The 12,062-nt window shown below is 38.2% G+C and overlaps 1 non-coding gene across 1 annotated transcript; it reads right to left on the bottom strand.

Annotated features, from left to right (window-relative positions):
* Positions 1 to 2,225: 2,225 nt before the first annotated feature.
* On the bottom strand, positions 2,226 to 2,298 carry TRNAW-CCA (transfer RNA tryptophan (anticodon CCA)). Its single transcript has one exon. It is a non-coding gene; the product is annotated as a tRNA-Trp (tRNA).
* Positions 2,299 to 12,062: the final 9,764 nt, after the last annotated feature.

Genomic DNA, 12,062 nt, shown 5'->3' with positions numbered 1-12,062 from the left:
TATTGTCAGTTACAGTCAAAATATATCTCCAAATGAAACTTCCGATAATCATTCCGCTACCATCAAAGGCCTGAGCCTGAAAACATTAAATCTCCAAATTCTGTCAATTAAATTGAAGAAAATTTCCTTGAATAAAAATTGTCGAAATTAAGCATATAATTAAATGGGAGTATAAGCTCATATTTTTTTTAGGAGCTGACATTATCTGAGCCCATCTATGATAAATTGCTTGCGAAATGAATATGATAGCGAATTTGAGGGAGTAAGTTTCAACAATTAATTTGATTGAATGCCAAAATATTTGGTTCAATAAATTAAAAATAAAATTTATTTAAAAATCCTTAGAATCATCTGTGAGAAATATAGCTACTGTTTTTTGAGTGTGTTTCGAGTATTACGTATCATTTGATCTTATTCCCAGTATCGCGAAATTGATTGCTTATAAACTCAGGAATTGATATCTGAAAATTTATACATCCTCCAATAAGTATGAAATTGTTGAAAATATTGAGTTAGTTTGTTAAGTAATAACTCGAATCTGATGATAATTAAATATTTCAGTTTCTGGAGAGTGTTCTTATAATTAGGTGTGAAATAGAGATAAGTATGGTATTTATTTCATATTTCTTCTATAATTTTTCTCGATATTGCGAATATAATGTGTAAATTCGATTATTGGCTATTGTATTGGAATTATAGTGATGATCATTACTAATAAGCTTTTTTATGGTCGAGTCAGCAAGTATATGTGTATTGTGTATATGATCAATGGGGTTGGGGTCGATAGATCTATGGGGTTTGGGGTTGGGGTTGGGGTTGGGGTTGGGGTTGGGTTGGGGAGCGAGAGTGATCAGGAATATTTTAATCTTTTGAGGTATTGCTCGCTGTTGGTCTTCGAGAGTTATCTTTTTGTGAAAGGTGGGCTGACTGCCTGTTTCGTGAAGGTTATTCTTTCGGGAGAGTTTTATCTTTTCTTAGATGACTTTAATCTTGCTGAGCTCGCCTTTTGCTTTAAGCTTTTATTCTTTCGCTGCCTCTTTTTCTATGAGTTGAACCTGCTACTCGAGTTTTTGATTATTTCCCTTTCTTCGAGTTTGTCAGATTGCTCTGTTTTCAAATGATTCCTTGGGTAGTAAGCTTGGGAAACAGGGCTTTCATACACTTTGGGATAGGCCTTTTCTGTTTCGACTCGGTAGTTGTGGTAGTAACCTCGCCTACTTTTCTACTTTGACTGTCTTGACTGTTTGGAGCGCGACCTTTGGTTAAACTAATCAAGCCCATAAATCTGTTCAGTGTGAGTTTAAACCTTGCTTAACTTCTTCTTCTTTATTTTCCTCATGGATTTCCCTTTGCTGGATTTTATCGCACTTATTTCATTGATCTTCTTATCGGCTTCCCCATTGAATAAGGAATGCTTCTTATTTTGTTTCAGCTCATTACTGAACTTGCTGATCTTAATCTACTTCTCCATGGTCGAGAGTTTCTTCCTGCCGAAATTGCTGCACATGCCATCGATTGTTTTCTGCAATTCGATAATATCCTCCAACGATTAGTTTGTATCGAAAATGTTATTCTCTTTGTATCCACTAAGCTGAATGATGTTGGCTTTGAGGATTCCTTTCATGTTTTTATTTGAGGTGGCTTGAATTTTCTTGGAGGAGGCAGTTTGCGCCACCCCACAATTGTTCGTGTTTCTCTTATCGGATTTTAGGCAATTGTACCGATACATGGCATCTTGGAAACATCCTACGAAATGCGATGGACTGTTTACACTTCTTTTGATCTGCTTTTTGATGGTTTCTGTGATATTCTCTGTAGTTTATTTGAGACGGTAATATTTCGCGAGAGTCGGGTGAGGATTATAAAATGATTTAAATTCTTTATAGCCTCCCGGGAATACTTTTGATTTCCCTTAAACGAACCGATCGTAATTACTGCTTTAGTTCGCATCGATTCCGGATTTCCCGTATTTGGCAATAAGCGACTTATTAATTTCGTATATCAAAGGGCTGTCGATTTATTTGCAGTATTGGCACGATTTTTGTTATTGGAGATAAGCACAAACTTCGGATTTTTATTTGTGCCTTCTTTTATGCATGTTTTATATTTACAAACTAAATGCAGTATTGTGATAAATTCATTTGATTTGGCATTAATTACAGGAGTTAAATAAGAATTAAATAGGAATTAAAATGGGAATTAAATAGAAATAAAATAGAAAAAAGTGAGGGCGACGGGATTTGAACCCGCAACCGTTGGATTTGGAGTCCAACGCTCTACCGTTGGAGCTACGCCCTCTTCAGATGCAATTCAGTCGAATAATTCGCATATGAATTATATAGGAATACTTGATTTTCTTCGACATTCCGCTTCTCTGAGTCATTCTCTGACAATGAAGAGCAAACCGAATATTATAAAATAAATAAGCCATTCATTCATTCATTCATTATTCGGATACATCATAGGAATCACAGTGCGTGGTCAGATCTTCGGAGGCAGCCTATCGAAATATGTCGGAAAGGCAATGCTGAGGACTTATCGGATGGCCTTAACCGGATAAAAATTGGCCTTTGCCTTCACTTCTTCCGGGATCTTCTAAAGGTCCTTCATATTCCCAAAGGGGATGATTATGCTGAGTAATAATAAATATATACTGCTTCATTCCTTCATAGATCGCTGCGACGCACTTCTCTCGGATACCTCCCACGGGCAATACTCTGCCGCTTAAAGTTATTTCCCCTGTCATCGACAGGCTTTAGCGAGTGGGAGCATTCATCATCAGAGAAACCAAGCATGCCACGATTGTCACACCTGCTGATGGCCCATCCTTCTTAATTCCGCCCGCCGGGAAATGCAGATGCAATGATGTTTTCTCAAGCTCATCGATTTGCTCGCCCACTGCGTCTCCACCCCACAATGCAAAATCATTACGGTTGGCCTTAATCCACGAAAGAGCAATGTTAATACTCTATTTCATGACGTCTCCGAGCTGCCCAGTCACTTAGAGTTTAAATTTTGGACTGGGGTATTTTATAGCCTACACGAGCAGTATCTTCCCTCCGAGTTGAGTCCAAGCCATTCCATTTACAACCCCAATGCCTTTCCAAATATCTGACTTTTTAATGGGCCCGAGAATGCTCATAATCTTCTCGATTGTGATGTTTTCTTTGGTATTTTGCCTTGCCATTTTGCGGCATATTTTCGAAAGATGCCTTTCTAACTCCCTCACTCCCATTTCGTTGGAGTACTTTACTAACTACTGTAGTGAATCCTCAGAAAATGTAACCAAATCTTCCACACCGCTTTCTTTGAGTTGCTTCGGTAGCAAATGGCTTTTCATGATTTCCAACTTCTATTCCCGAGTGTACCCCGGCACTTCGATGAGCTCGAGCCGATTCAGCAGAGGGCCTGAAAGTTACAGTGTGTTCGCTGTGCAAATGAACATTACCTTCGAAAGGTCGACTGGAATTCCAACGTAATGGTCCTTAAATGAGGAGTTCTGTGAGGGGTCCAATATCTCCAACAATGCGTGTTCCGGGTTGCCTTTGTTGCTTGCCCCCATTTTTTATATTTCATCGAGTAAAATTACAGGGTTGTTAGATTTGGCTTTGATCAGCGCCTGGATAATGACTCCTGGCATTGCGGCGACATAGGTCCTTCGATGTCCTCTGAGTTCAGCTTCGTCGTTGAGGCCTCCGAGCGAAATCCTTGTGAATTATCGATTCAAGGACTTTGCAATGGATTTCGCGATTGAGGTTTTGCCGACTCCCGGCGGACCGTGAAGACAGACGATATTTCCTTTGCTGTTCCCGTTCCTGAACTTCACAGCCAGAAACTAAAGTATCCTTTCCTTCACTTCTTTCAGCCCCGTGTGATCGTCATTTAAGATCTTCTCAGCAGTAGAAATGTCTTTGATTTCTGCGGTTGCTTCGAGCCATGGTATTTACAGAAGAGTTTCGATATATTTCAATGTGACAGCAGCCTGAGTTTCTCCTCCTAATCTTTTCATTTCCCGAGTTATTTCCTCCCTCACGTTTTCAGGCATGTTTTTATTTTTTATTTTGTTTTCGATCTCAGAGTTTTCTCCGTTTCTGTCGAATTTATGGGTCGGCGCAGTTTTGTGTGGGGGGTACTTTATCATATCCTTCCGAACCTTCTCTTCCAAGTCGATGACAGATTTGTCCTTTTCGGTTTTGCTGGACAAGTGACTCAACAGCCTCTGGATTTTAATGTCTTGGCGGCTCAGCTGAAGCAGCTTCAATTTTTCAATCGCGGGCACTTCCAACTACGAACAGCATTTATATATAATTTTGTTGATACTCTTTTCTTGCTCCAATATTTGCTTCTTTACTTCAGCTTCGTGGTGCTTCATTCTGCACTCATAGTAGGTTTTCATTTATTTCTTCAGGTTTGCCATCATACTCTGCTTCTCGATTTGGGTTTATGCCTCTTTGAGAATATCATCGGGGAATATTTCGATCGATGCGATGATATTGCCGTCGGTCTTCTTCGCAGTGCTGATCCGAAACCTGGCGAATGTCAGCCCAAAAAGATTGTACTTATAAATTTTGGCTTTCTCGGACACGCGATACCCCGAAATCTCCGACTTATGTATTTTGAGGAGGACTCCGTACCTTGCGATTCCTTCAATTTGCTCAATACCTTCCTCCAAATACTGTTTGCCTTCATCGAGTTTCGTCGCAAACCCTATGAAATTATCAAAAGCTTCGGCTATCGATAAGAATATGTTTACGTTCATACACATTGGAGGAAATCGAGAATGCATATTCGTGGTAAGGGAATATGACTTTGTTGTCCAAAGGATAGATGAACACATTGCTTTTTTTAATATTCATGTTACTGTTTACGTAATTATTACGTAAGAATTATAATCCCAATTTAGTTGTATCATCTAATATTCGGGCTATTAAGAAAATGGAAAATTATTGAAAAAAGGGAAGCAGTTTTGCCAAAAGCAATTCTCGATAAGCACTGCGACTGCGGCAGATCGAAAGCTCAGAAACACTCGGAACATCAAATCGAAGCCCTTCTGAATAGTAAGAATAAATCAAGGCAATCGCCATCCTAAATTATCGAACAAGTATACCCTGGAGCGGCCATAAAAATATAAAAGATTATGATTCACTAAATATGATTCTTCTCCTTTTTATGGACAAACCAAATTGAAATCGAATCACATCGCATGAAAAATGTCAGAATGGGATACGAATTCCATTTTTTATTGTTTGTTCCTTGCTGTGGGTGATGACAATATTCAAATAAGTTAGTTAATCTGGCAATGATATTTATTGTATTAGTCAATAATAAAATATGGGCTAAAGTTTGAAGTGCACATCTGCTTTTTTTATTTTGGTTGTGTTCGTTGTTTGCAGTACTGCCATTGATTCCGGTTTCATTGCTTACTTCTAAGGCGATTGTCCTGAGGGATGGGAACCATACAATGCTGCGACGAATAGGTTCATTTATGGATCGGGAAACGGCAGAAACATAGGCGAAACGGGAGGCAGCTAAACAGTGACGCTAACAGTCGAACAAATGCCCAACCATAACCATAATGATGGAATATTTGACCGCATTCTCAAAATGGATTGCAAATAAACTGCTGTGACGACAGATTAAGATTGTCGCGGAGTTAATACTGTGCGATCAGTGCCTATGGCGAATGTTGGCGGGGGAAACGCTCATCCAAATATGCCGCCGTACTTAGTTTTAAGAGCCTGCAAGAAAATAACCTAAGTAAACTGCCAAATTGCGGGTTCTTCCTGTGACACTCGATTCAAATAAATATAGGACAGATTGGCAGTACAATAAGCAAAGGCCGCATCGCATCAGACTCTTATTGAATAGTTGGAACAAAAGACAATAACACAGCAGACGCTCATTGAATAGTTGCAACAAAAGACAATAACACAGCAGACGCTCATTGAATAGTTGGAACAAAAGACAATAACACAGCAGACTCTTATTGAATAGTTGCAACAAAAGACAATAACACAGCAGACGCTCATTGAATAGTTGGAACAAAAGACAGTCTCACAGCAGACTCTTATTGAATAGTTGCAACAAAAGACAATAACACAGCAGACTCTCATTGAATAGTTAAAACAAAAGACAATAACACAACAGTCTCCCATTGAATAGTTAAAACAAAAGACAGTCTCACAGCAGACTCTCATTGAATAGTTAAAACAAAAAGCCACCTCGCAGTAAACGCAACTCTATCAGTTGGAGCTGAACCTAAAATCTACGAAGAAGAGTGTTAGTTTTCTGTTAGACAGTAAAACTCAGAAATTGCTTTAAAGAGCAATTGTCAAATATGAAAAGTTTTCAGCTGTTTCGACGTTCGCAATCGTCTTTTCTGTATCTTTGATGATTGTCGAATTCATTAGACTCATTAAATATTATCGAAGCGAAAGAAAAAAAAAAGACAACAAAATGGTATCCGAATGATGAATCAATTCCATAATTTGTCACAATTTGATTCGATTTGAGTCTACTTAATTTTGCGATAATTAAGATGATCGCTGCTCTTTGTATTGGTGGCATATGCCTGCAATAGCAACTTGCTGCAAATATATTTCTGAATGCATGCACTCTGTGCTGTTCGCTTATAGCGCAAAGCTCATTGATTCATTCATTATTTATGTCGCTGATGTTGGAAAAGGTTACTAAATCAAATCAACTGCCATACAAATCAGTTACCAGCGAATTGCCAGGAATTCAATTATTTGTATCTAAGAGGCTAAGTTTGGGGTTTCACTCTAATTTTAACGGTAGAGTATCTTCGGCCTCCCGCATTATTATTGGAATGCTACAATTTCGACATATCAAATAACTCATTACAGAAATGTTTGCAAGCTGTAAAAAGGGCAACAGTTGTCACATCGGAATATTCGTCACTTCGTCACATCATTTACATTATAAAGCTTGGCCAAAATTTTAGGTTTGGGACTTAGTCGCTGCTGCTCACAGTTTATTTAATTTAATTTAATTGAATGCGAGATGCTATACTCTTCATTCAGTCACATTTTGTTTGTTTGTTCGTTAGTTAGTTGGATTATTTGCTTGCGCACGCTTCAGAATATAACATTGTATTATTATTTGATGGAAAGAAACGAAGAGAGCGATAAAATAAAGTTGGATCCCCAGCGAAGGACCGAGTACGCCGCGAGAGCGGGAGGAGCATTTGGGATTGAGTTTGGGAAGCCGGTGAGATTGCCCAATTTGAAAAGGACTGTCTTGAACACGAGTCGTTAGTAACTCGAGGATCGTCCTCATAAGTTCATGAGCCTCGAAAAGTAAAACATAAACAGTAAAAGCCGCGAGAAGATTCTTCCTCGGTTCACCTCCCAGGAAAACGTGGCCCTGATTTAAGAGAGGAAGCATGCATTTCCGAAACTCAGCAGTAAGTTCGCCAAACAGGGATCCGCGCATCGTCTGTAGCGCATTAAATCTGAGCAGAACATGGCGCAGGAAGCCAACGAAATGATCGGCAGCTACCGAGTCGGCGGAATTATTGGCAGAGGTTCCTATGCTGTCGTCAGGCTCGCTAAAAGTTGGAAGGGAGAGGCATTTGCAGTCAAAATCTACAACAAGGAAAAAATGAAAGAAATAGGGCAGCTCAAAAACATTCAAAATGAAATCAGAGTCCTCGAAAAAATCAGTCATCCCAACATCATCAAATACTACGAAACAATCAGCACCAGCGACACTATCAGCATCGTCATGGAAGTCGTCGAGAATCACTCTCTCGTTGAGTACATTCGAATGCAGCCGAACAAAACGGCGACATAGAAGAATGCGAAGGTTATCATGAAAGATTTGCTCAAAGCAGTCGCATATGCGCACTCCCAAAATATAGTGCATCGCGATATCAAACTGTAGAACATTTTAATTTCAAACGCAATGCGGATTAAGCTTATTGATTTTGGGTTTGGCACTTTCGATGATCAGATGCATTACGATTTCTGTGGCACTCCTCATTACATATCGCCTGAAATAATCTCAAAGGGTGGCTACACTGGGCAGGCTGCAGACATATGGGCTGTGGGGATTGTCATGTATAAGATTCTGGTTGGTTCTTTCCCATTTAAGGGTCTTAATGATAAAATGCTGTATCGTAAAATCTGTCGGGGGTAGTACAACCACAAAACTGGCATCTCCCCCGAAGCTGAAGAAATGATCAATCAAATGCTAAATATGGATTATTCAATGCGTCCATCTGCTGCTTCCTTATTAAAGCATCCTTGGTTCGACAAATCATAATCCTCTTTCTGAATTATTTTCAAACTCCCCGATTTCAGTAAATGATATATTTTTGTTCATTTGGTTGCAATTGTATATATATTAAACTCATACTAATGTGAAACTCCCAATATTAAAACCGATGCGACTCGGAATTATAATTAAATATCCGTATTATTATAGTTACAATTATTCTCATTCAGTTTCTATTGAGCGCTTATCGAATTTCAAATGCGAATACGAATGTGAATAAGAATGCGAATAAGAATGCGAATAAGAATGCGAATAAGAATGCGAAGAGGAATTAATCTGAATGCGAATTGACAATTCTTGCAGAGAATTGATAATAATGTATGCATTGCCTAAATTGCGGATTGGCTTAAACAAAGACTCGATATAGTTCGATCACATAAAGAAAGCGGATTTGCTGGTGTTGATGGCCCCGAAAGAGAAGCTGTCCCCGGATGAAACTATTAATATCATCATATATGTCTCAACTTGCGGAAGTCTGTTGGTCCGCACGAATGAAAAAACAATACTAATGACCACGAAATTCGCAATCACCATCAACAGCCATTGTGTTATGTTATACAGGCTTCGTTCTATGAATATTTCCATCCCAAAGAAGCTTAAAATCACAATGAAGGTTCTCAATTAGGAAGGTAACCCGAGCCATCAAATAGTATGCCAAAAAGCCCAACAATATTTTCATGGGACAACTTCTATATACAGATTCCATAATTCAAAGGAAGGAGATAAAAGAAGCAGGAGACATCCTCGGAATCTCAGATAAAGTAAAGATTATAACAAATGCTAACAAATAATAAGAACTTATCGATAAACTTCAGGAAAATTAACTGATCCGATCGCCATAAACATCCACTATGCAATCAACAGAGAATCACTTATTGCCACTGCCTCCTAAATACGCAGATTGTGTCCAGCGGCCCATTATTTATTTGTTGATTTTCCAGATGTGCTTGGGATCTTCAGTGTTGAACAGTTATCTATACATTTTCTTTATTGAGTTTAACAGTTTTATGTCGTTCTTATTCATTGGGATTTCGGGGGCGGCTTTTACGGTTATGTTTAGGCTGATATCTTTGTTGTCTTTGTTGTCCTTGTTGTTTGGTGTTTTATTATGCAATTATTGCTGAGTGTGGGTGTTTGATTGTTGCTGATATTTCTGTTTGGTTTTTATTGCGTAGTTCTGAAGTTTGGCATTGCTGATTTCGAGTTCACCGACTCTTTTGATCAGCACTCGTATTTATTTTTCGCTTTTTAATAATAAAGCTTTGTCATTTCTGTACTCATTGGAGGAAGAAATTGAAGACTCTTCTTAACTGTAACGTGGATTGAGTCTATAATAATTGCCGTGTTTCTTAATCCGAGGCTCATTCTTACTCATATTGACCAGTTTGCTGTTATAGTTTTTATAGTTGTTGCTTTTGTTGATCGCCATGCTGACGCCATATGTATTATTGGACTTTTTGCCTCCTTCCATAGTTTCAGCAGCATTCCGATAGGATTGCGTATGTTTGGCACACTTATACGGCTTTTTCTACTTATTGATATTGCTATTTGGCGATTGATATTTTTTTTATTAGTTTGGGCAATCTTTGAATGTGATTATCACATTCCTATGAGGGTTGCTCGGATGCCTGATACAGGGCTCTGATATCACTCGGTTCAGTGGTGCAGTATTGCTACTGTGAACATTATTGCTATTGAGTACTATTTCGCTATCTGATACAGCCTCCAATATCGACACTTTGGGCCTATTACCATTATTTCTCACAGTATTGTGAATATGGCTGTTGTTCTTAGTATCACTACTATTGCCACGTTCGATGTTCGCATGAACGCTTACTGTTCCCCTTTTCTGAGAGTACGGTCGAGACCGATGAATAGAGTTAATACTGCTGTTTGTCGGAATATACATCGATGGCTATTCATAATTAATTCTCTTTTGGGAGTGGGTTAAGCCATTGGTTTTAGTGTACGGCACTGTAGTGTCAGATGTTATTTGTTTGTGCGGTTTGCAAAAAGCAGAATTATTCATTTGTATTTAAATTATTGACTGTATGGATGCACCTTTAAACAAATACACCTTAATACAAACGCAGCTTAATACAGCGTTTAAATTGCATAGCTCTGCTATTTTCAATGTACATATTATATGCGCATATATAGTAGCACTGTGATATGTGATACAAATAAATAAAGAATGCAAATAAAAACAAAAGTAAATTCCTCCCCTTATTCCGCCCCCCACTCATAAACGCCAATCCATCAGAATTTCTCATAGCAGCAATATGCACGACTTGAACAGACTCGCTCGAATATCCACTCTTTCCATCATGTCCCCCACTCCAACAAATGGGCATTGAAAATACCATCCATTTCCAATCTCAGTGCCAAAATATATCCAAATGCATATCGCTATGTTCAACACAATGAACATACCCAGGGTAGTATGTGCCAAAGCGAGATATCAACATCAAGGAATATCCAGATTGCAGCAGTCACTTCGTATCTGGGTAATGTGAAATCAGCGCGTACTTCAAAACTATCTCAGCGCGAAGATGGCCATCAACCCAGCAAAAATAGTATGAGCAATAAGTCGATGTATGTTATCTGCTGTAATAAGAAAACCTTCCGTGATGAAATTGTTCTGAGTATGAGTATGAGAAGTAAGATGGGAACATCTGAAAATGTGTAGAGGAATAAAAAAGGGAGATTTGCTCATTATAGAAATGGGCAAGGTGCGAAGATCAGTCGGAAAATTGCATTTGGTACCAATTATGTGATCGATAGTACTGTTGGGGGTGGTACTGTTGGGATTGGTACTGTTTGTGGTGGTGGTACTGTTGGTAATGACACCGACAATGGCAACATAAATGAGAGAAACAGCCAATATTTGACTCAGTCTGCTCAGAATAGTCTTACAAAACCGAAACAACTGTCATAGCAATAAGTGACTTAGCCATAGAGAAACCCATAGAAATCCCCCCAAAGACAAAGATTATCCCCATATCACTACTCCCACAGTTTATACATAGCAAAACCCTTCAAATACAACAACAACAACAATAAGGCACAAACCCAACTAAATAAGTCAAACCACCACCCTCAACTAACAAAGACTAACAATAAGTAACATGAATGGGGAATCGAAGGACTCTCCTTTACAAAAATATTCAATTGATTTATTAACACCCACAATACAATTCAGGGACAACAACAAACAAAATCAAATATCGATAGTTTTATATTATTGCCTATTCTATATCCATCACATATATCCACCATATATATCTAATTTAAAAATAGTATATAGTATCGATGAACTTTACTATCTACCTATTATATCCACAATAACATGATAAATAGTGAATTTATTATTATATACTAATTGTACAGCTAAATATATCTGCATATATTTAATTGCCATCGAAGTTCTGATATTTAACTGTTTGTCTGATGTTCCATTGTTTATATTGTTTGCACCATAACAATTTTCAGCATATTTTCGTATTATCTTCGTATCGATTTCGCTGGATATTTGAAATATATTGTGGGAATGATAAATTAATAAATAAACAATAAATAAAGTAATAAGTATGAGATATTAGTACAGAGAATTCAATGGTATCCCAGATGCTAAGGAGCTATTCGAAAATAACTCTGATCTCCTTGATATCTACATCCATAAGAAGGGCTTCCCTCATATCGGTATCAAAATCCGAAATCCAAAGGAGAAGGAATATGGGTGGAGCATGAAGTCATTTTAGTGC

Source organism: Brachycentrus maculatus, unplaced genomic scaffold, assembly GCF_059751285.1.
Source record: "Brachycentrus maculatus isolate JH-2025_06_01 unplaced genomic scaffold, ASM5975128v1 h1tg001892l, whole genome shotgun sequence".
Taxonomy (NCBI): Eukaryota; Metazoa; Arthropoda; class Insecta; order Trichoptera; family Brachycentridae; genus Brachycentrus; species Brachycentrus maculatus.
This window is presented reverse-complemented; position numbering and strand designations above follow the sequence as displayed.